Source organism: Rhodamnia argentea, chromosome 9, assembly GCF_020921035.1.
Source record: "Rhodamnia argentea isolate NSW1041297 chromosome 9, ASM2092103v1, whole genome shotgun sequence".
Taxonomy (NCBI): domain Eukaryota; kingdom Viridiplantae; phylum Streptophyta; class Magnoliopsida; order Myrtales; family Myrtaceae; genus Rhodamnia; species Rhodamnia argentea.
Genome location: NC_063158.1, coordinates 392,986 through 415,683, shown reverse-complemented (window position 1 = coordinate 415,683; position 22,698 = coordinate 392,986). Strand labels below are relative to the sequence as shown.

The window sequence follows — 22,698 nt, the reverse complement described above, 5'->3', positions numbered from 1 at the left end:
AATAACTTATAACAATCTCCTCATAATGCTCACATGTATTTTGACTCGAATAAAACCAGCAGTAGATTCAAGGGTTCACAACAAAATGTGGATATCTTAATCCAACATGACCATGTAATGCAACTAAGAAAAATAAGAGTTGAATGAGAAGATACAACATTGAACCCTCACCTTTTTGCTCTGACGAAATGGACTGATATTGAACAAAAAATCTCTCTTTCTTCACACTAATAAATCCCGGTCACCGTTAAAAATGAAAAATGACAGTATACATACGGTGATACAACTACAATTCAGTATCAAAACCCAACATACCCCTTAATCAACAATCATGGCTTCAGAGCCTCCATTAGCATCCTTCAATCCATTCTTCCGTTGTGATGCCTTGGAAATTAGACCCTCAGTAAAGAATTCGAGTTCAATAAAAAGGATTATTATTGAATTCTGTTGATGTGAAATTTTGGATCTCAAGGACGTAAGTGACGAATATTGGACGATTCTCAATTTGTCGTTCGGTTTCGATTTGGTCTCGAAATCTTAGTCGCCGCGATTTAGGATTTTAATCCTTGTGCCTAGACCTAGCCTGGACCGAGCCTAACCCGTGAAGACTAAAAATATTTTCAGTCGGTTGAGCCAAATATCCGATCGGTCCCGATTTATTTATTTACCATTTTACCCCTCATTAATTCACTAAAGTCTAAAATTTTCAAACCTTCCAAGTGGGCCCCATTTTGGCTCCTCCACCAATCACATCCCTCACCTACTAGTCAAATCCCCAACCCCCTAGTCAACTCCCTCTCCCTCTCTCTCTCTCTCTCTCTCTCTCCCTTGCGTCTACTATCCCCTCTTTACTACTGCTCACCGCACAACCATCCCCCACTCGAGTACGCCTCCTCCTTTCTCTAGCTATTTTTGTGCGAGCACCACCTCTAGCCACCTCCGTCCATCACCGCTCGCCACTCTGCTTCCTCCGAAAGTCCTGCGTGCCGCCACGAAGCTCCGGAATAGCCTCGGCGCCCCGTGCTCTATTTCGACTTCGGTGGCCTGTTGGAGCTGCGTTTGCCCTTGCCTCTGCCTTCAGCCACCACCGGTCACCACTTTAGGCTCCCTCCGACCCTCAACCATCGCCACGACCACCGTATGCCGCTTCGGGCCACCGCGAGCGATCCCGGAAGACCCCGGCGCCCAACCTGCTCTATTTTTATGCCGCCGGTCCCCCACGATCGTTGCAGCTACTTCGCTCGGATTCGTCGCTCGCCAAGCACCCCTAGTCGTCCTCCTTCAACCCTAGTCGTCCCTTGGAGTTGCTAGAAACCAATCGCCGATCGTGGAGCTCGGATTAAGCCTCGAACGAACTTCCCCGGTTTCAAACCCGCCTTCCCCGTTTTGACTCGAACGGTTGTTCCGCCTCCTCCGATCGTCCGTTGCCGCCACCTACAGCAACCTGGAAGACCCCCCAACCTTGACCGAACTTTTCTCAGCCCTTGGACAACCCAAAAACCCCAAAAACAGCCCCAATACCACCGCTCTACCTTGTTTTCCCCCGGTTCAGCCATGCCCGACCACTGTTCACCGTCGGCCACCACTGTTCCAGCCAACGGCATTCGCCAGCCGCTACCTCCCAAGCCGTGCCACTATCCTAGAGGGTTGATAACCCTTTGGATGAGTGTTGGAACTTGAGGAATCCGAGGTTTCGTTTTGGGTTGCGGGTCGTCGATCGTCGCCGCTGGGCGGAGCCAAGTTCGTTGTTGCCGCTGCTCGGGTTGAGATCGTCCGAGCTAATTTGATTTGTGAGTTAGCCCCTAACTCTCGGTTAGGATGCCAATTGTGTTCGAAATTAGATTAATTAGCTAATTAAGATATTTAGGTAGATTAATTACGGTCGGGTTAGTTAGAAACGTGGTTTAGGCTAAATGACCGTAATTAGTTAAGATTAATCGATTAGCTAAGTTATCCGTGGCTAATTGGTGATTATAATTGATTGAATTGATTGATTGTGTTGATTGATCGAGAGCGAGCGATAGGTCAGAGACGAGCACGTGATTGATCGTCAATTGGAATTGATATTTTGATTGAAAATCGATCGGCTACAATTCATTAATTGATCTTTGAATTTTTGGATGTGAATTATAGAATTGATCGTTGATTGCCATGGGGGTCCCATTAGAGGTTAATCGCCCCAAATTGCTTGATTTATCGATCGATAAAATTGTGTATTCATGTGACTACGTATGAGATCAAGTTGCATGATTTTGTACGAAAACAGCCTTGGGCCAAATATTTGAATATGCGGGTATGAGCATTCGACTAAATTCAAAGAAATGAACTGGCCGGGTGTCAAAGTGCTTGAGTGGTCACATAATTGGATAATTCTAACAATTATTATTTTTTAATTGGTCGGTCCCGGCAATCATTGTCTTCCGGTTCTTGGATGCGCGTCGGTCATTATCTTCTGGCTGTTCATTTGCCGGTCGCAGCTCGTGAAGGGCTCAAGCCTTTTAAGGATTCCCGTTAGCTCTATATCGTGTCGACAATCATTGTCTTTTGGTTGGTCGAGTGGAGTCACATGGACTATTAGAAGCTATCGCCGAAAATAAGGGACGATGCCTGGTTCCGCCAAGAGAGCACCAACCGACTAGTATGCTGCATCTATGGGTCGTTGCTAATAATAAATGGATTACGTGTGGTGTCCGGTGCATGCAAATATTGTGATGTTTTGCCAATGGATTGATTTGGGTTTATTGGTTTGACTGTTGAGTCGAGTCCGCATCGCATTATGTGTGGCCCGAAGGGTAAGCTTGCATGTAGATGAAATATTTGCTCTTTGTTGATGTGACTGCTTGTTAGGATGTTCGAGCGAATCAACACCCTAACCGGGCTTAGGCGTTGACTTACTAAGATTTATTTCTCACCCCTTCATTTAACCATTTCGGGTCTCAAGTGATGGAGCCCGTGATGTTAGGGCATGGTTGTCAGAGTAGTTTTTGGGAGTAGATGAGAGTTTAACCTTACCCGACTGTGTTTCTTTTTGAGGCCTTAGCGAGCCGCCCCGAAGAATGGGGTTGTATATGTCTTTTGTAGCTCCGTAGTGTTAAAATTCATCTGCTCTGGTTTTATTAATGAAACAGTCTTTTGTGAATGACTTTTGTGTATGTTTCCCACTTTACTATCCTATGTTGTTTGTTGTTTGGGAGTGTTCACGTTTTCGCATGCGCCGTAAGCGAGTAGGTCGATAGTGTACCCGGGACACTATCTTTCATGACTTGAGGCGATTTGGTAGGGATGTCGCAGGCCCTGGGATGGGGGCGTGACATCCCCGCCAAGGTGGTATCAGAGTAAGGTCAGCCTAATCCATCTAGTCATTAGCCTAGAGTAATAAGGAGCGATAGAAAATGGGATAGTTAGTGGGTTAATAATCGTGGTGCAAGTGATTATTGCTATGGCTACGAGTTGTGGGGCCGTTTTCTGACCGCGGTTGCTATTGGTTGTCCAGGACTCCATTATTGAACTGCGAAATGAGCAAACACAAGAGGAAAGCACCCCGAGCTAGGCCTGTCAGGCCGATAGAGGAAATCTTGGAGGAAGAAAGAGCACCGTGTACTGCTAGGCCGGTTGGACAAGAGTCGACCATGGCTAGGATCCTCCAAACATTGGGAGCTATTAGAGACCTGATGGGACAATAAGTGAGGAATCGAAACGCTGCTGCCACCGCCGCCGCTCAAGCCCCACCTGTGAATCAACCAACTGGAGTTGCAAATAAAGGGCGCCAAGTGCGGACAGAAGTTGGTGGAGTAGTTCCTTAAGCTGAAGCCGCCTAAATTTGTTGGGAGCGGAGATCCCGAAGCTGCCACTTCGTGGATCGAGGAGTTGGAAAAGGCATTTGACCCGCTGAGGTGTACCAATGAGGATAAGGTCACCCCGGCTATGCACCGGTTGCAAGGGAACACAAGTACATGGTAGATAACTTCCAAGGACAGAGTCTTTCTCGATGGTATGGTCCCGATGTAGGATGCTTTCGTGGAAGCATTTAACCGAAAGTACTTCTCTGACACCGCGATGGAACAAAAGATGGCAGAATTTTTTCGCTTACGCTAGAACCAAATGACAGTGGATCAGTATGAGGCCAAATTTGCTGAGCTATCCAAGTATACCACGAGACCGGTTGAAGACCATGTGGATAGGGCTAAAAGGTTCAAAGATGGGCTGAAGCCCGAGATCGGGAGTGTGCTGGTACCATTCAACCTAAAGGATTACAATGATCTCTATGAGAGAGCTCAAATGGTGGACCGAGATCTGTCTAAAAGGGCTGTTGCAACCGGACCGCGGTTTGTGCCATCGCATAGAAGAAACATTCGGTAATGGAAGAGGCCGATGCAAGGTAATGTATACAACATCCCGTCCAAATCGTCGAAGAGTGATCGGTAAGCCAATGCCTCATCGAGATGATATATGCCGCTTATGTAATCGGAGGCATGTGTCTGCTCCGTGTGGGATGCATGGAGCCTGCTTTGGATGTGGCCAGCAAGGCCATTTTGTGAGGGACTACCTGCAGAGGCAACAAACCGGACATTTGGAAGGATCGCGCCACCGAATTACCAAAACAGAGCCTAGGCGCAGGGACGAGTGTTTGGTGTCACCCGAGAGGAGGCGAAGGACTCGCCGACCATCATAGGTACGGTCCTCTTGCAGAATAGAATAGCTTATGCTTTGTTTGACCCTGGTGCTACGCATTCTTTTGTTGCGGATAAGTTTGTTAGGCTGTCTGGATTAAATGTAGTACCATTAGATGTTGTTTACAAGGTGTCTACACCTTTAAAGGATAGCGTTGTAGCTGCAATAGGCTGTCTTGGTTGTAGATTAGTTGTAGATGGTCATGAAAGTAAGATAGATCTGGTGGTACTAGAAATGTATAATTTTGACTCGATCATGGGAATGGACTGGTTAACGAAGAAAAATGCCTTGATGGATTGTTTTCGTAAGGCCATTCAATTTAAGCCTTTGGATGGGGCCAGCTTTGAATTTGTAGAAAATCAAGGAGGAACGTCGATTGTAGTAATCTCGTCGCTGGAGGCGATTCATTTGTTGGAGAGTAGTTGCCAAGGTTATTTACCGCGCGATAGAGAAATAGAGTTCGTAATAGAGTTAGCTCCTAGGATAGAGTCGATCTCTAAGGCGCCGTACAGGATGGCATTGTCAAAACTAAAGGAACTCAAGGTTCATATGCAAGAACCGTTGGATAAAGGATTTATCCGCCTCGATGTATTGCCATGGGGGGCACCCGTGTTATTTGTAAAGAAGAAGGATAGGTCTATGAGGTTGTGTATAAACTACAAACAATTGAATCAAGTGACGATCAAGAACAAGTACCCGTTACCGAGGATTGATGATTTGTTCGACCAGCTGCAAAGAACATCGGTATTTTCTAAGATTGATCTACGGACAGGTTATCATCAGTTGATAATCAAGAAAGAGGATATACCAAAGACGACATTTAGGACGCGTTATGGACACTACGAGTTCACTGCGATGCCGTTTGGTCCGACGAATGTTCCCGCTGCTTTTATGGATTTGATGAACATAGTGTTCAAGGAATTCTTGGATCGCTTCGTAATCGTGTTCATAGATGACATCCTGGTGTACTCGAAGAGCTTTGAGGACCATGAACAACACATGAGGATAGTGTTGGAGACTCTGAGAATGCATCGCCTTTTTGCCAAGCTCGGTAAGTGTGAGTTTTGGTTGGCTCGTGTGGCGTTTTTAGGCCACGTAGTTTCTAGTGAAGGTATCGTTGTGGATCCTTCAAAGATTGAGGCAATCATGGACTGGCCAAGACCGATGACAGTGGCTAAGATCAGAAGCTTTTTGGGTTTGGCAGGCTATTATAGGCGATTTGTAGAGAAGTTCTCAGCTATAGCCTCGCCTATGACTAAGCTACTGAAAAATGATGTGAGGTGTGAATGGATAGACAAGTGCAAACGTAGTTTTCGAGAGCTTAAGCATAAGCTAATTGCGGCTCTCGTATTGATAATTCCATCCGGTTCTGGAGGATTCAAGATCTATAGTGATGCATCTCTTAGAGGTCTAGGTTGTGTTCTGATGCAACATGGAAGAGTGGTAGCATATGCATCTCGCCGATTGAGACCCCATAGGTTGAATTATCCGACGCGCAACCTAGAGTTGGCTGCGGTCGTGTTTGCCTTGAAGATTTGGAGGCATTATCTGATCGGGGAAAGTTTTCAAGTGTATAGCGATCATCAGAGCCTGAAGTACTTATTCTCTCAGAAGGAGTTGAACATGAGGCAGCGTCGATGGATGGAGTTGTTTAAAGATTATGATTGCGAGATATTATATCATCCAAGTAAGGTAAATAAGGTTGCAGATGCCCCGAGTAGATAATCGGCGATTGCTCAATTACGTGTGAATGAATGGCGGTTGCTTGAGTAAGTGAGAGACTCGGATTTCAAGTTGGAGATAAGTCGTCTGTCGAGTCTTGTGGCTACATTGAGGATTGAGCCGAAAGTGCGGACTAGAATTAAGACCTCGTAGTCAACGAACCCCACTATTCAGAAGATCCTTCAAGAGGACTCGGCTAAACAAAGGGTCGATTTTCAAGTGGCCGAAGATGAGATGCTGAAGTTTAGAGGACGTCTAGTTGTGCCCGTCGATGAAAGTTTAACGGAGGATATCTTATCGGAGGCACATTGTAGCAGTTATAGTATCCATCTTGGGAGTACAAAGATGTATCAGAATCTAAAGCAACACTACTGGTGGAATGGTATAAAGGCAGATATAGCCAAGCATGTGGCTAAGTGTTTGACCTATCGGCAGGTCAAGACATAGCACCGTTAACCCGGAGGACGGCTGCAGCTTTTGGAGATCCTAGAATGGAAATAGGAACACATCACGATGGACTTCGTGATGGGATTGCCAAGGAGTCAAAGAGGACACGATTCAATTTGGGTTGTAGTCAACAGATTGATGAAGTCGGCGCACTTCATTCTAGTAAGAAAAGTCTTCGCTTTGGACAGATATGCAAATTTGTATGTGAGGCACATCGTGAGACTTCATGGAGTGCCAGTGACAATTACCACAGATCATGATCCCAAGTTCACTACCGCATTTTAGAAAAGTCTACAGACCGCTTTGGGAATGAAACTGCAGTTCAATATAGCCTATCACCCGCAGACAGATAGCCGATCCGAAAGGAAGATTCAGACACTAGAGGATATGCTGAGAGCATGTGTTTTGGATTTCGAAGGCAATTGGGAAGAGCAGTTGCATCTAGTTGAGTTCGCCTACAACAACGGTTTTCAACGGGGTATCAAGATGGCACCATTTGAAGCATTGTATAGACGAGCATGTAGGATGCTAGTCTATTGGGACAAAGTAGGTGAAAGGAAAATCACTAGTCCCGAGTTAGTGGAGCAGTCTATGGAAGCCGTCAAGGTTATCAGAGACAGACCGAGGACAGCTTAAAGTTGTTAGAAGAGTTACGCCGATAGGAGGCATAAGCCTTTGGAATTCCAAGTGGGCGATCATGTCTTCCTAAAGGTGTCGCCTATGAGAGGCACATCTCGTTTTGGCAAGAAAGGTAAGCTAAGCCCTAGATATGTCGGGCCTTTCGAGATTTTGGAGTGGATAGGAAATTTGGCTTATCGCCTAGCGTTGCCGCCAATACCGGCTTAAGTGCATAATGTGTTTCACGTGTTAATGTTAAGGAAGTACGAGCCGAACCCCGCTCATGTGCTAAGTTATGAAGAAATCGAGCTAGATGAACGAGCTGCGTACGTGGAACGTCCAGTTAGGATTGTGGATATGAAAGAGCAAGTGCTCTAGAGCAAGACGATTTAGTTGGTCAAGGTGGTTTGGCAACACCATGAGACCGAAGGAGCCACTTAGGAGAACGAGGAAGTTATGAAGAGTAGCTATCCTTATCTTTTTGAGTAGTCGTGATCGTACTATAATTTCGGGGACGAAATTTCCTAAGCTGGGGAGAGTTGTGACGCCTTGGAAATTAGACCGTCCGTAAAGAGACCGAGTTCAATAAAAAGGATTATTATTGAATTCCAGTTGATGTGAAATTTTAGATCGCAAGGACGTAAGTGACGAATTTTGGACGATTCCCGATTTGTCTTTCGGTTTCAATTATGTCTCGAAATCTCGGTCGCCGCGATTTAGGATTTTTAATCCTTGCGCCTAAACCTAGTCCGGACCAAGCCTAACCCGTGAAGACCAAAAATATTCTCGATCGATTGAGCCAAATATCCGATCGGTCCCGATTTATTTATTTATCATTTCACCCCTCATTAATTCACTAAAGTCAAAAATTTTCAAACCCTCCAAGTAGGCCCCATTTTTTCTCTTCCACCAATCACATCCCCCACCTACTAGTCAAATCTCCAACCCCCTAGTTAACTCCCACACTCTCTCTCTCTCTCTCTCTCTCTCCCTTGCATCCGCTTTCCTCCCTTCACGGTTATTCACCGTACGACCACCCCCACCCGAGCATGCATCCTCCTTTCTCTGGCCATTTTTGTGCGACCACCATCTCCAACCACCTTTGCTTATCACCGCTTGCCACTCCGCCTTCTTCAACGGCCCCACGCGCCACCGTAAAGCTCCGGAACAGCCCCGATGCCCCCGCTCTGTTTCGACTTCGGTGGACTATTGGAGTTGCGTCCGCCCTTGCCACCGCCTTCAACCACCACCAATCACCACCTTGGGCTCCCTCCGACCCTCGGCCACCGCCACGACCGTCGTACGCCGCCTCAGGCCATCGCGAGCGCTCTCGGAAGACCCTAGTGCCCAACCCGCTTTGTTTTTGCGCCACCAGCCCCCCACGACTACCGTAGCTACTCCGCCTGGATCTGCCGCCTACCGACCACCCCTAGTCGTCATCATTCAACCCTAGTCGTCCCCCGGAGTCGTTGGAAACCGATCGGCGCCTATGGAGCTCGGATTAAGCCAAGAACGGACTTCCCCTATTTTGGACCCGCCCGCCCTGTTTTGACCCAAGCCCTCGTTCCGCAGCCTCCGACCGTTCGCCACCGACGCCACCTACAGCAACTCCGAAGACTCCCCAACCTTGGCCGAATTTCCCTCAGCCCTTGGACCACCCGAAACCCCCCAAAAACAACCCCGACTCCATCGTCCAACCATGTTTTTCCCCCGATTCAGCCCTACCCGACCACTGTTCACCGCCGGCGGCCACTTTTCCGGCCATCGACGACCGCTAGCTGCCACCTCTCGAGCCGTGCCGCTATCCCGGAGGGTCGTCGCCTCTTGATAACCCTTTGGGTGAGTGTTAGAACTTGAGGAACCCGAGGCTTCGTTTTGGGTCGCGGGTCGCCGATTGTCGCCGCCGGGCTGAGCCAAGTTTGTTGTCGTCGCCACCCGATTTGAGATTGCCCGAGCTAATTTGATTTGTGAGTTAGCCCCTAACTCTTGGTTAGGACGCTAATTGCGTTCGGAATTAGATTAATTAGCTAATTATGGTATTTAGGTAGATTAATTACGGTCGGACTAGATAGAAACGTGGTTTAGGCTAAATGACTGTAATTAGTTAAGATTAGTCGATTAGCTAGGTTGTTCGTGGCTAATTGATGATTAGAATTAATTGAATTGATTGATTGTGTTGATTGATCGCGAGCGAGCGATAGATCAGAGACGAGCACGCGATTAACTATCAATTGGAATTGAAATTTTGATTGAAAATTGACTAGTTGCAATTGATTAATTAATCTTTGAATTTTTGGATGTGAATGCCATAATTGACTATTGATTGCCGTGAGGGTCCCATTAAAGGTTAATCGCCCCAAATTGCTTGATTTATCGGTCGATAAAGCTGTGCATTCATGTAACTACGTATGAGATCAAATTGCATGATTTTGCACGAAAACGGCCTTGGGCCAAGTATTTGAATATGCAGGTATGAGCATTCGACTAAATTCAAAGAAATGAACCGGCTGATTGTCGAAGTGCTTGAGTGGTCACATAATTCGATAATTTCGACAATCATTGTCTTTTGGTTGGTCGGTCCTAGCAATCATTGTCTTCTGGTTGCTGGATGCGCGTCGATCATTGTCTTCTGGCTGTTCGTTTGTCGGTCGCAACTTGTGAAATGCCGAAGCCTTTTAAGGATTCCCGTTAGCTTCGTGCCGTGTCGACAATTATTGTCTTCCGGTTGGTCGAGCGGAGTCACATGGACTATCAGAAGGCGTCGCCGGAAGTAAGGGACGATGCCTAGTTCCGCCAAGAGAGCACCAACTGACTAGTGTCTTGGACCTACGGGTCGTTGCTAATAATAAATGGACTACTTGTAGTGTCCGGTGATGCAAATGCTGTGATGCTTTGCCAATGGATTGATTTGGGTTGATTGGTTTGATTGTTGAGTCGAGGCTGCATCGCATTATGTGTGGCATGGAGGGCAAGCTTGCATGTGGATGCAATATCTGCTCTTTATTGATGTGACTACTTGTTAGGATGTCTTAGCAAATCAACGCCCTAGCCGGGCTTAGGCGTTGACTCACCGAGATTTATTTCTCACCCCGTCGTTTAACCATTTCTGGTCTCAAGTGATGGAGCCCGTGATGTTAGGGCATGGTTGTCAGAGTAGTTTTTGGGAGTAGATGAGAATTTAACCTTATCCGACCGTGTTTCTTTTTGAGGTCTTAGCGAGCTACTTCGAAGAATAGGGTTGTATATGTCTTCTGTAGCTCCGTAGGGTTAAAATTCATTCGCTCTGACTTCATTAATGAAACAGTCTTTTGTGAATGACTTTTGTGTCTATTTCTTGTTTTACTATCATATGTTGTTTGTTGTTTGGGAGAGTTCACGTTTTTGCATGCGCCGTAAGCGAGTAGGTTGATAGCATACCTAGGATGCTATCTTTCGTGACCTGAGGCGATTTGGTAGGGATGTTGCAGGCCCGGGGATTGGGGGGTGACATCTGTTCCTCTGCAGCAATCTACATCTCCTCAATCAAATTCTTTTGATCTTCCTCTAAAGTAGTCTGTAGCTCCTCCACCTATGTATGCATAGGAACTGAAATTTTTTCAAGATGAGTACTTACGCACCATTCACCAAGTGGAATAGTTAATCATCTGTAAGAGGAAATAATCTTGAATCTGTTGGAAAGGACGGTCATATATCAGAGGAAGAAATAGCATCTAGCAGGTATAACCACTGGAAGAGGAGTTTGTTATAAAGGTTGGGCCAAAGTAAATCAACTCTGGGGGAATCCCACCAACGCCCAAAAAGATGACATAATAGGAGTACCATATCTCTAGACGAAACTGCCATCCACATTATTCTAACATAAGAGCTTCTCGATTTGGCGAAGTCTTCAATCATATATGGGGATTGCTGAGTACGTAACAATGAGAGAGATGTGAGAGTGCTGGAGGAACAATAAATATGGAGCTCTGTACGTGTTCTGTTGAATTTGTGAGCGAACTGGTTATCTGAGGGCACGCATGGTTATATACTAGTTCTATCAATTCACTATATACTGGCTTGACTCCAAGATAAGTTACAAGGACAGTCTAAATCATGCTTATCACAAGTCTTTTAAACATATCATGTCAAGCAGCTAGGAAAAGCAAGTGCTGGTTCAAATACCAACATTTGCCACATACCACATGCAAAAACAGGGCAAATTGCTTTCTCCGAAGCTCAAGCATTCTTAAACTTGCTGTATTCTCAGCCTCTAGAGCTGCAACCTCTCTCTCCAGCTCTGTAATGATCTCCTGCACATCCGATCTTGATGCAGGAGCATCCAGCTCAAAAGAGCAGCCCACAATCACTCAAAACACACTCGCTCTCCCTCGCAGCTGCATCAGATCTTGGTGGCTGCATAGCAATCAACTTTCTAATTGCCTCACATTCCTATTTATGCTTCCTCTCAATGTCACTCTCCTCAAGTTGCTTCTTCAGCTCTTCTATATCAACCTGTGCCTGCAGAATCGTCATCCTTCTCAACTTAGAGGACAAAGGAGGTGAATTTCTTTTGAAGTTTCTTCAATGGCGGTTCACCTCTTGTTGTTGTAGTTCGAGAAGTCATCCCCAAGAGGGCCAAATGCATAATTTGCTGCCATTGTATCCTCCTCCCCGAAACTTTCCTTCCCTTTGCAGACATCTAGCCAGCTGAAGCAGATGGGGTATGCGATACTGAAATAGAACTGTTTCTGCAGTTGTTACAGACATCTGGAATGATCAACAAGCTGTAAACTTACTGATAAATGAAATCGCACCACAGATTGCTCTCTATGTGAATATGGTTGCATGCATAAGACGAGTAAGTATTTGGACCAAGTATAATTAAGTCAGTCCTAAAAATATAACTGAGTCTTAAAATTTTGGAAAAAGGGCAATCAATGAAAAGATTTGATTTCTCCAATTTGACAAAATTTTTAAGATTGATTATACTTTGGTGATAAATTTTAGGACTTGATTGCATTTTTTAAAAGTTGAAGAATTCAATGGAACTTTGATGATAAGTTTTAGGATTTAATTATATTTTTTTGAAAATTTTAGGACTCACTTGCACTGTAATAACAAATTTTAGAGCTTCTAGTTTATTTATCTCCAAAGCAAAGTAAAAAACTTGATCGAAAAACAAGAAAAAAATTCAAGACTTGAGATTTATTCTCTCTTTTTCCTATATTAGATTCTTTTTTCATTTTCGAGAACTTCCATATAACTTGACAATAACTTTTTATTGTTCCAACTAAAAGGGGAAAAATCCCCAAAAAAATTGATCAATCATCGACAATAAAATCTGCACAAAAATGCAGATAACTGAGCTTTGTTTGTTTTGTGAAAAATGCTTAATTTATAAAATATTTTCCTTAAAAAATTACTTGTATCGCTTGCAAAAATGAATGAATGCAAAATATTTTAACCGCTCACGAAAATGCTTAGACATAAATTATCGACAGTAATGAAATTAATTTTCATTCATTGATTACTACAAGAATTATTTTCTTTTCAAATTATTCATTTTCATGAAATAAATGGACCGTTAATTTTGTTGTAAATATAACGCGGAAGCTAACCCAGATCTTGCAAATAAATCAATGCGAAAGCACCAAAGAAATAACGAGCAAAATGACACAAGGATTACGTGGTTGGTCGAATATCGGTACCTACATCCACGGAGAGCCACAAGAACAATCCACTATAATCGGAGAATCGGAATTACAATCGTTCAATACGCTCGTGTTTCCGCACCTAGATTATACCCAAACCCAAAGTGTTCACAAATAAACAACTTACTTGGATATAACAAAATAAAACTCACGAAGCACAAATCGTCCGCGTGTTCAGCCCAAGCAACGCGCCACGGCCAAGAAACAGAACGTCCTTGCTCCGCGCGGCTTTTCTCTACTTGTTCTTCACTTCTTTGTGCGGCTCACTTTCACTATAGGTCCTCCCCCTTTTCTTTCTCTTTATATGGCTTCGTAGGTTCAAGAAAAGGAGGAAAGCAAAACCCTACCTTTTTCTTCTTTTATGAACGACAATGAGGAGGAGGAGTAAAGGAAAGAATAATGTGTGGGTCACTCTCTCCTTTTTCAAATCTTGATCTTCCATTACTCAAGAGCCATGGCTCTTCTTTCTTCCTATCGACCAAAATCTTGAGTAATGATCAAACGTGGTCCCCATATTTTGTCTTGTGGTGCCAATAACAATTTTAAACTCGAGACATATTTAACAATTCTCCACCTTGGCCGATGTTTGAAGCCAAGTTAATAATGCTCATCATCCATTGCTCTCCCAACGCCCCCACGGGCGCTCACTCCAAGACGCCAATAGTGCCAAGCGAGCTTGAGCGCAAAGGAACAGGCTTAGTCATCATGTCCGCGGGGTTCTTCGTAGCAATCTTTTCACAACAATCTTACCCTTCGCTAAGACATCTCGGATGAAGTGGTACGATATTGATATGCTTCGTTCGCTCGTGATAAACCGGATTATATGCCGGATAAATCGCACCTTGGTTATCACAGGTGTATATCAACACTTTTCTGTTCTAACCCAAAGTCCATGAGCAAACCTTGCAACCATATCGCTTCTTTCGCTACAAAGGTCGGGCCATGTACTCCGCCTCGATCGACGACAAGGCTACGTGGTCCCGTAAGGACGCCTTCCAACTAACCGCACCACCGCAAGCGTAAACACGTACCCGGCTAAAGACCCGCACTCATCCAAGTCACCCGCATGATCGAATCCACAAAACCAGTGGTCTCACCGCCATTCCGTCCCTCCGGTATACTATACCAACGTCCGATGTCCCCTTCAAATATCCGAGGATCCATTTCCAGCCTTCCCAATGAGTTTTACCGACGTTTCATATAACGACTAACCACACCGACTTGTGAAATATCGGCCTAGTGCATACCATAGCATACATAATACTACCCACGGCACTAGAATAAGGAACACGAGACATATGTTCCTCTTCCTCCTCGCCGCGGCGATAACTTAACCGAAAGTTTAAAGTGCTTTGCTAATGGCGTACTCACGACTACTTCGCTCGCATATTAAAACGTGCAACAATTTTCTCAATATATTTCTTTTGAGACAAACGTAATAATCCCCGTCACGCAAAATCTCCATACCCAATATTTTCTTCGCAGCACCTAAATCTTTCATCTCAAACTCAGCACTCAACGCCTCTTCAGACATCAATATCGAACATATTTTTCGCCGCTATCAACATATCATCAACATATAATAGCAGATATATCAAAGACCCGTCCTCAATCTCCTAAAATAAACACAACTATCCATCCGACTCTTTGAATAGTCCCGACTAGCCATGAAAGCGTCAAACCGCTTATACCACTGTCTAGGAGATTGTTTCAGCCCATATAAAGATTTCTTTAATAAGCAAACATGATCTTCCTTACCCGGAATAGCAAATCCCTCCGGCCTCATGTAAATTTGCTCCTCCAACTCACCGTGAAGAAACGCCGTTTTCACATCAAGTCGCTCCAACTCAAGATCCCGTGCAGCAACTAAGGCAAGTAAAACACGAATAGAAGTATGCCTTACCACGGGAAAAACACCTCACCGTAGTCAATGCCTTCCCACTGGGTATACCCCTTCGCAACAAGTCTCGCCTTATATCTCGCCGCCTCGACACTAGGAATGCCCTCTTTCCGTTTGTAGACCCATTTACTTCCGACAATCTTCCGGCTCTTTGGTACTTTAACTAACTCCCATGTCCGATTTCGATGGAGTGATTCCATCTCTTCACTCATAGCCCCTAGCCACGCGACGACTCGAAACTAGCCATCGCCTCAGAATAAGACGAAGGCTCATCCGTCTCCACCTCGTCACCTACAGTCAAAGCATAAGCAAAGTCCGTATAAGCATAACGTACCGGTGGTTTAATTTGCCTTCTCTGTCTGTCTGCGGCTATACTATGCCGCGGCCGCTGTTGTTCACTATCACCGACTTCAGAACTGGCCTCATCTCAGCCTCAACATCCGTTACCTCCGAGGTCTCCGGAGTCTCCACCGAAGCTCCACCTCACTACTAACACCATGATCCATGTCTCGAACTCCTCGTCGAAGCATTTCACTTCTTCAAAAAAATATTTCTTTTTTTTTAAAAAAACCGGGTGATCGGGACGGGCACCACAGCCGGTAGCCTTTCACCCCATGTGCATAACCCAAAATATGCACTTCTTCGACCTCGGCTCAAGCTTACCATCACTCGCATGAGCATACGCAGACATCCGAATATTCGTAATCCGGAGTAATCAACAGGTTTCCCGACCATACTTCCTCCGGAGTCTTCCACTCGAAGCGATGACGGAGATCGATTAATCGTAACAGGCCATGTTCACCGCCCCCCAAAATTCCTTGCCTATTCCAGATGCGAAAGCATGCCGAGCCCGCTCAAGTAAAGTTCGTTCTTCCGTTACGCCACGCCATTCGCCGTGGTGTCCCAGTTTGGCGGTGTCTCACAATCCCTTCTTTCTCGCAACTCGGTAAAATCTTTACCACGAACTCCATGCCATTATCGGTTCTCGGCACTTGATCCGTTTATCCGACCTTCTCAATCAATGCCTTAAATTTCTTGAACCGATCAAACACATCAATTTGTGCTTAAAAGTATACCCATACTTTCCCGGAATAATCGTCGATAAATGTCAGCATATAACGAGCACCTCCTTTCGAAGGAACAGAGACGGCCCCGACATCCGAATGAATATATTCTACCGGTTGCTTGGTCGAATGAATACCGTAGCAAACTTAATCCCGCCGCTTCCCAAAGATGCAAGCTCACATAAGTCTAACTTACTTGTCTTCGACCCTTTAACAACCCTCTATCACTCAAGATCGTCATACCCGCCTCACTCATGTGCCCTAGACGCATATGCCATAAACGAGTTAGATCGAATCGACTCACCGATGAAACCGCAGCGGCTCCTGTCACGGCCTCTCCCAAGAGATGATAGAGAGAACTCACTTTCTTCCCTTTCATCACCTATGCACCTCGAGAGATCTTCAGCACTCCACCTTCAGCGGTGTACTTACACCCGATATCATCAGTGTCCCCGAGAAATAAGGTTCTTCTTGAGCTCCGGTACATGCCTTACGTCCGTCAATGTGCGCACCACGCCATCGTGCATCCGAATCCGAAGTCCCTATCCCCACAACCTTGCAGGTGCGTTATTCCCCAACGAACTCTACCACCATCTCGAGAAAAAACCGGGTAAAAAAATTCTTATGAGGCGTCATATGATAAGAACACCCCGAATCTAGCACCCATTCATCTCCGATGAACTTGCGGTCACACACAAGACACCTCGCATCACTAGTGCTCTCTTCAACGTTCGCCACACGGTTGTGGCTTTCGCTATCACCTCTATTTCTCAACTTAGGACAATCTCTCCGATGTGCCCTCTTCGGACACTCAAAGCACTTCACGCGTCCCTTGGACTTTCTATGACGTGACTTAGATCGCTTTACCTCTGCTGCTCTGGACCCTCGTTGTTGCTCTCTACCCGAATCACTAGTCCTCGCTACATCCTGCTAGACGTCATCTCGCAACTTTCTCGCCACTCTTTAGAAAATAAGGCGGACTTTACCTCTTCGAGGTAATCGTAGTACGCCCGCAACGTGAATCGAAAGTGCTCCCATGACTCGGTAGGGAAGCTAACAACATCATGCCCCGCTCTTCATCATCAAGTGTCTTACCGACATTCTTCAAATCCATCATGAGTTTATTAAATTCATCTAGATGGGTTCGATAGACGTACCTTCGATATCCGAACCGGAACATCCTCTTCAACATGTATAAGCGATTGTTCAAACCCTTCGTTACATAGAGCGCCCAAGTTTTGTCCACAATGCTGCGGTATCCTTCTCCTCGCCAACCTCTATTAACACTTCATCCGATAAATTCAAAGATTAAACTTCTAGCTTTCCTCATCACCACATCCTTTTCAGCAGTCATCGTTTGGCAACTCAGCCCCAATGCTTCTGCTAAACCTTGAGTTGTCAATATCGCCTCCATCTTGAGACTCCATAACCCAAAGTTGTTCCTCCCGTTAAACTTCTCAATTTCAGCTTTCACTCCAGACATAATTGCAATCACAAGATATCCAGATAATAATCAGACAAGCAAAAGCCCCAAATCACAATCTAGAATATCCGAACCAAGGCTCTGATACCAATTGTTGTAAATATAACGCGGAAGCTAACCCAGATCTTGCAAATAAATCAATGCGAAAGCACCAAGAGAAATAACGAGGAACGATAAATGACACCAAGGATTACGTGGTTCGGTCCGAATATCGGTACCTACATCCACGGGAGAGCCAAGAAGAACAATCCACTATAATCGGAGAATCGGAATTACAATCGTTCAATACGCTCGTGTTTCCCGCACCTAGATTATACCCAAACCCAAAGTGTTCACAAATAAACAACTTACTTGGATATAACAAAATAAAACTCACGAAGCACAAATCCGTCCGCGTGTTCAAGCCCAAGCAACAGCTCGCGCACGGCCAAGAAACCAGAACGTCTCTTGCTCTCGCGCGGCTTTTCTCTACTTGTTCTTCACTTCTTTGTGCGGCTCACTTTCACTATAGGTCCTCCCCCTTTTCTTTCTCTTTATATGGCTTCTGTAGGTTCAAGAAAAGGGAGGAAAGCAAAACCCTACCTTTTTCTTCTTTTATGAACGACAATGAGGAGGAGGAGTAAAGGAAAGAATAATGTGTGGGTCACTCTCTCCTTTTTCAAATCTTGATCTTCCATTACTCAAGAAGCCATGTGCTCTTCTTTCTTTCCTATCAGACCAAAATCTTGAGTAATGATCAAACGTGGTCCCCATATTTTGTCTTGTGGTGCCAATAACAATTTTAAACTCGAGACATATTTAACAAATTTCACTAGCTCTTTAAAGAGAGCATGGCGTCATGGCATCATTCGATTGCATCATTCTCTTCCGAGTAGTGATCACTCGGCAAAGTTCAGGGGCAAGAACAAAACTTTGTCAATTGGAGAGGAGGCATCAGTACCTGGTATTTACCCGGCCTGCTTCTTCATTTCCAAACTCATTAGCCTTTCTTCTTTCAGACAAGCTAAGCTCTTAATAACATGAAGATTAGATTGACTTCAGTTGATTTCGGCAAAAGCAGCAGTGTGTGCTTTCCTGATACAGAGCTGAAAAACTGCGCCAAGATCCCAGGACTGCTGAAGTTTTTGGCGGTTCACCGATAGAGAAAGGCATATGAAACCGTTACATTTGAGTGCTAAGAGTAAGCAAGAAAAGACCATTACCACAGGACGCATGGATCGGGGTCGAATTAATTCCATAAGCCACGAACTTGGCGATAGAGGGGCCCGAAAAGCGAGAGAAGGGTAAATAGTCGAATCGAGTTCTTCAAGGAGCACAATCGGAGGAGAACGTTACATCTCATACGACAGGAAGCACCAGCATCTCAAAGAGCTTTGTCATGCAGCCCTCCATAAGGAATATGTTCCATTGGATGGGAAGAAGAAAAGGTGGAGGTGGGCTCATCATGCTTTGCCTCCCTAGCAAACAATTTTTCTTTTTTTGGTCGAATAGCAAAACTAATTGTGATTTCCACTTAACTCTGTTTATAAAACTAATTGTTCCCACTGGTATAAGTACTCCTTGAAGCTTCTCAAGCTATTCAGTTCAAACCACAGACAGAAACTAAAAGCAAACAAACAGGGCTTGCTTCGTCTGCCTGTCATGGGAAATGGCGCTTCTTTTGTGGCAATGGTGCTAGTTCAATTGGCCTATGGAGGCTCGAACATTCTCATGAAGATCGCCCTCGAGAAAGGGCTCAATCAGCTCGTGTTCATTGTTTACCGCCATTTGATCGCCGTGTTGTTATTAGGCCCTTTCGCTTATTTGCTTGAAAGGTAAAGAATCCGTTGCCCTGTCATATGCTTCTCCTGTTTTACCGCACTTCATTGACATGGTAAACTGTGAATGGACGAATCAGGAAGCAGTGACCTTCGCTCTCGATCAAAGTCATGGCCAAAATCTTCGTGCTCTCCTCCCTTGGCACCACCATCTATCTCAATGTGTACTATGCTGGTTTAGCGTACACTTCTGCCACCGTTGCGAGTGCCTTGAGTAATGTCATCCCTTGCTTAACGTTTCTCATTGCAGTTATGCTCGGGTAACACCTCATTTCACGGTGCTAAAACGGTCTTCGGTCTTCGGTTTGCCGAGTCTATACTAGATAACCGAAGTATCCCTCTTTGGGTTGTGCTCTTGACTCAGGATGGAGAAACTCAGCATTAAGAAGGCTAGTGGCCGAGCTAAGATCATCGGCGCGATTATCTGCCTTGGCGGGTCTCTCTTGTTCACCTTCTGGAAGGGAAGGTACCTGATAAGAATCCTTCTGAAGAGGCCACTGATAAGCCTTCGTGACGCCAGCCAAGCTTCTGATGTCTTGAAGCATGGAAAAGAAAATTGGATCAAAGGTTCTTTGCTTATCCTGACCAGTTACATTGCATGGAGTGCATGGCTTATTCTCCAGGTGATATTGCTGACGTTGAACTTTTAGGCTGCGTTTGGTCGTCTGGATTTCTAACCAGGATAAGATCGGATATGATATGATATGAAATCTAGTGATTTTGCCATATCCTATCCATTGTTTGGTGAATCGCAATAATAAAGTCAGATATGTGTGTGTCCTATGATGTTGCATTTGCACATATCAATATAAATGAACCTGAAAATGCACAAAAGGAGAGTATAAGAATCTCTCATAATTCACTCCCAACTCTAGTAAGAGAGAGAAAATGTGTGATCATCCACATTTGCAATTACGAAAAGTTTTTTTTTTCTCTCGTTACTTTGGTTAAACTTTGACATGAACCATAAAGCGAGGGAGGAAAATGAGTTTTGACTCTCTTTCTTCTTTTATAAAATTTTGACGTGAACCAAAAACCTACCATTGAGAAGAAGTTTCGACTCTCTCGCCATTTTCGTAAAGTCTTAATATGAACTAAAAAATACAACGGAATGCTGAAACTTCAACATGAACCAAAGATATATAAGAGAAGGAGATGGAGATTTCTGGGCTTTTTTTTATAGAAATTTCATAGTCCTACATTCTTCGAGATTTAAAAAGATCACTTTCAAGTTCGAATTTGTTCATTTAAAATATGGTTCTTCTACTTCATTTTTATTTACTTATTTTTTTAAATTTTGTATATATCTTTTTTTCATTATTTTTATTTTGTTCCATCATTTCTTAATAAAGATTTTATTAGATAATAAACTATACTACCATACTTAAAATATGTACGGACATGGATATGAAGTGTGTGTATGCACAAAATAAATACTATAAAGTAGAAAGAAACTCAAATTTATAAATACATACAGGTATATATAAAAATTTTATTTTTTATTTGTATGTTAGCATTAATACTAGAATTCAAATATAATTCAAAATTAATTATTATTTTAATTTTATTATTTAAGAATTTTGTTGAAAAAAAATAGCTTTTATATCATGGACAAAAGAAATCCTATCCACTCTTATCCCACCTCCTCCATGGGATAATTATATCCAAGCTTTATTCCCCTTATATCCCCTTTTATCTTGTCTTGGGCAGGAGCCAAACACAAGATATGATAAATCTTATCATATTCTGATTTTTATTCTGACTACTAAACACACCCTTAGCGATACAGATGAATTATGAAGGAGGATGGAATTGCATAATTTAGCGCGTTACGTGATTGTAGGCTGTCATATACAAAGCCTATCCAGCTCAACTGTCCCTCACTGCTTTGATTTGCTTCTTCGCATTGCTGCAATCTTCTGCCCTTTCTCTGTTCTTTGCGCGAAATCGGAGCTTGTGGAAGCTGGAGGTGAACGTGCAGCTCTGGACCATCATCTACTGTGTAAGCATGGCTTAAGAATACGATTTTTACATCATTACGCTTTCTTCTTAGTAAAATCAATCCAAGTTGTGCCTTTCTCTTTCTTTTTATTTGCTACTTGTCCCGTTGCCTTCAAACTCTGATTCTTTATTGATAACCTACCATCTCGACATCACGAGCGAATCAAAGCCACCTCAAAATTCAAGGATTTTGTAGGATTTTCGACCTGAAGCGGGATTCATCTTGCCCATTTTCTTCCACAGGGAGTCGTGATATCGTCGCTAGTGTACTATCTACAAACATGGTGCATAAGTCGAAAAGGGCCGGTATTTGCAGCAATGTTTTGTCCGTTGCTGCTCGTGATCGTGGGGATATTCTCGTCTGTAGCGTTTAACGAAGAGTTTCATCTGGGCAGGTAAAACAGATCTAAAATGCCAGTCTCATATTTATAGCATGTTTGATGTGAGTGCACAAGCACGCTCAGGGATGCAAATCCATTGGCGCTGATTCCGTCTAACCAAAGACTTTCAACTTTTGTCTCTGCATTTTCCTCAGCCTAATAGGAGCTTGTATCATTGTTCTGGGGCTGTACTGTGTGCTCTGGGGCAAAAGGAAGGAAAGCCTATGCAATGCTCAACTAGAGAACCGAAACGGCGCAGCTGATGGTAACACGCAGGAGATCTCAGTGACTACTGTCGAGTAGATAAGAGAATCACATCTTCATATGCAAAGTCGAAAAACTGAGTCATTGGTTCCTTGACCGCAGATGAAGAGAGCTGTATATTGTCAGATGTTAGGAAAAGTTTCTGCTTGAAAGTTGACTGTAGATCATCCTCAGGAAGACTTTTCTCTCTTCACTTGCACTTGTTCTCCCAAATATTGCTCATTCCCGACAATACTAAATGCCTCGTGGACTTGTCGCCTTACTGTAAAGCTACAAGCAGTAACTGCAGAGCACAATTCAGATGGTTCTAATTTCATGGAGTTTTCTTTGTCTCCTCCTCCTTTGTTGTTAGTCATCAATATGCAAATCTGCAACCAAGACAGCTAAAGACACTTTTGAAGGTTACATGGTTATGATAGATTGCATCTTCCCTACAATTTAGGTGGCTACAATAGTACCAGTTTCGATGCACTTCTCGGACCGAGAGAGTGGAACTACTTGGTTAGGACAGCCTGAACAAACAACATTCTACACTTTTTATGCTCAATGAAATTGCTTTTAAACATCAATACCTAACATTAGTCGGAAGAGAAACAAACTTGTTAGGATGCCAAAGGCTTGCAAACTTTAATTGTGAGATT

The 22,698-nt window shown here is 44.1% G+C and overlaps 2 pseudogenes; one reads left to right on the top strand and one right to left on the bottom strand.

The window, feature by feature from the left end:
* Positions 1-318: 318 nt before the first annotated feature.
* On the bottom strand, positions 319-12,136 carry LOC115740858 (annotated as a pseudogene).
* A 7,016-nt stretch (positions 12,137-19,152) lies between these two features.
* LOC115756602 lies at positions 19,153-22,316 on the top strand (annotated as a pseudogene).
* Positions 22,317-22,698: the final 382 nt, after the last annotated feature.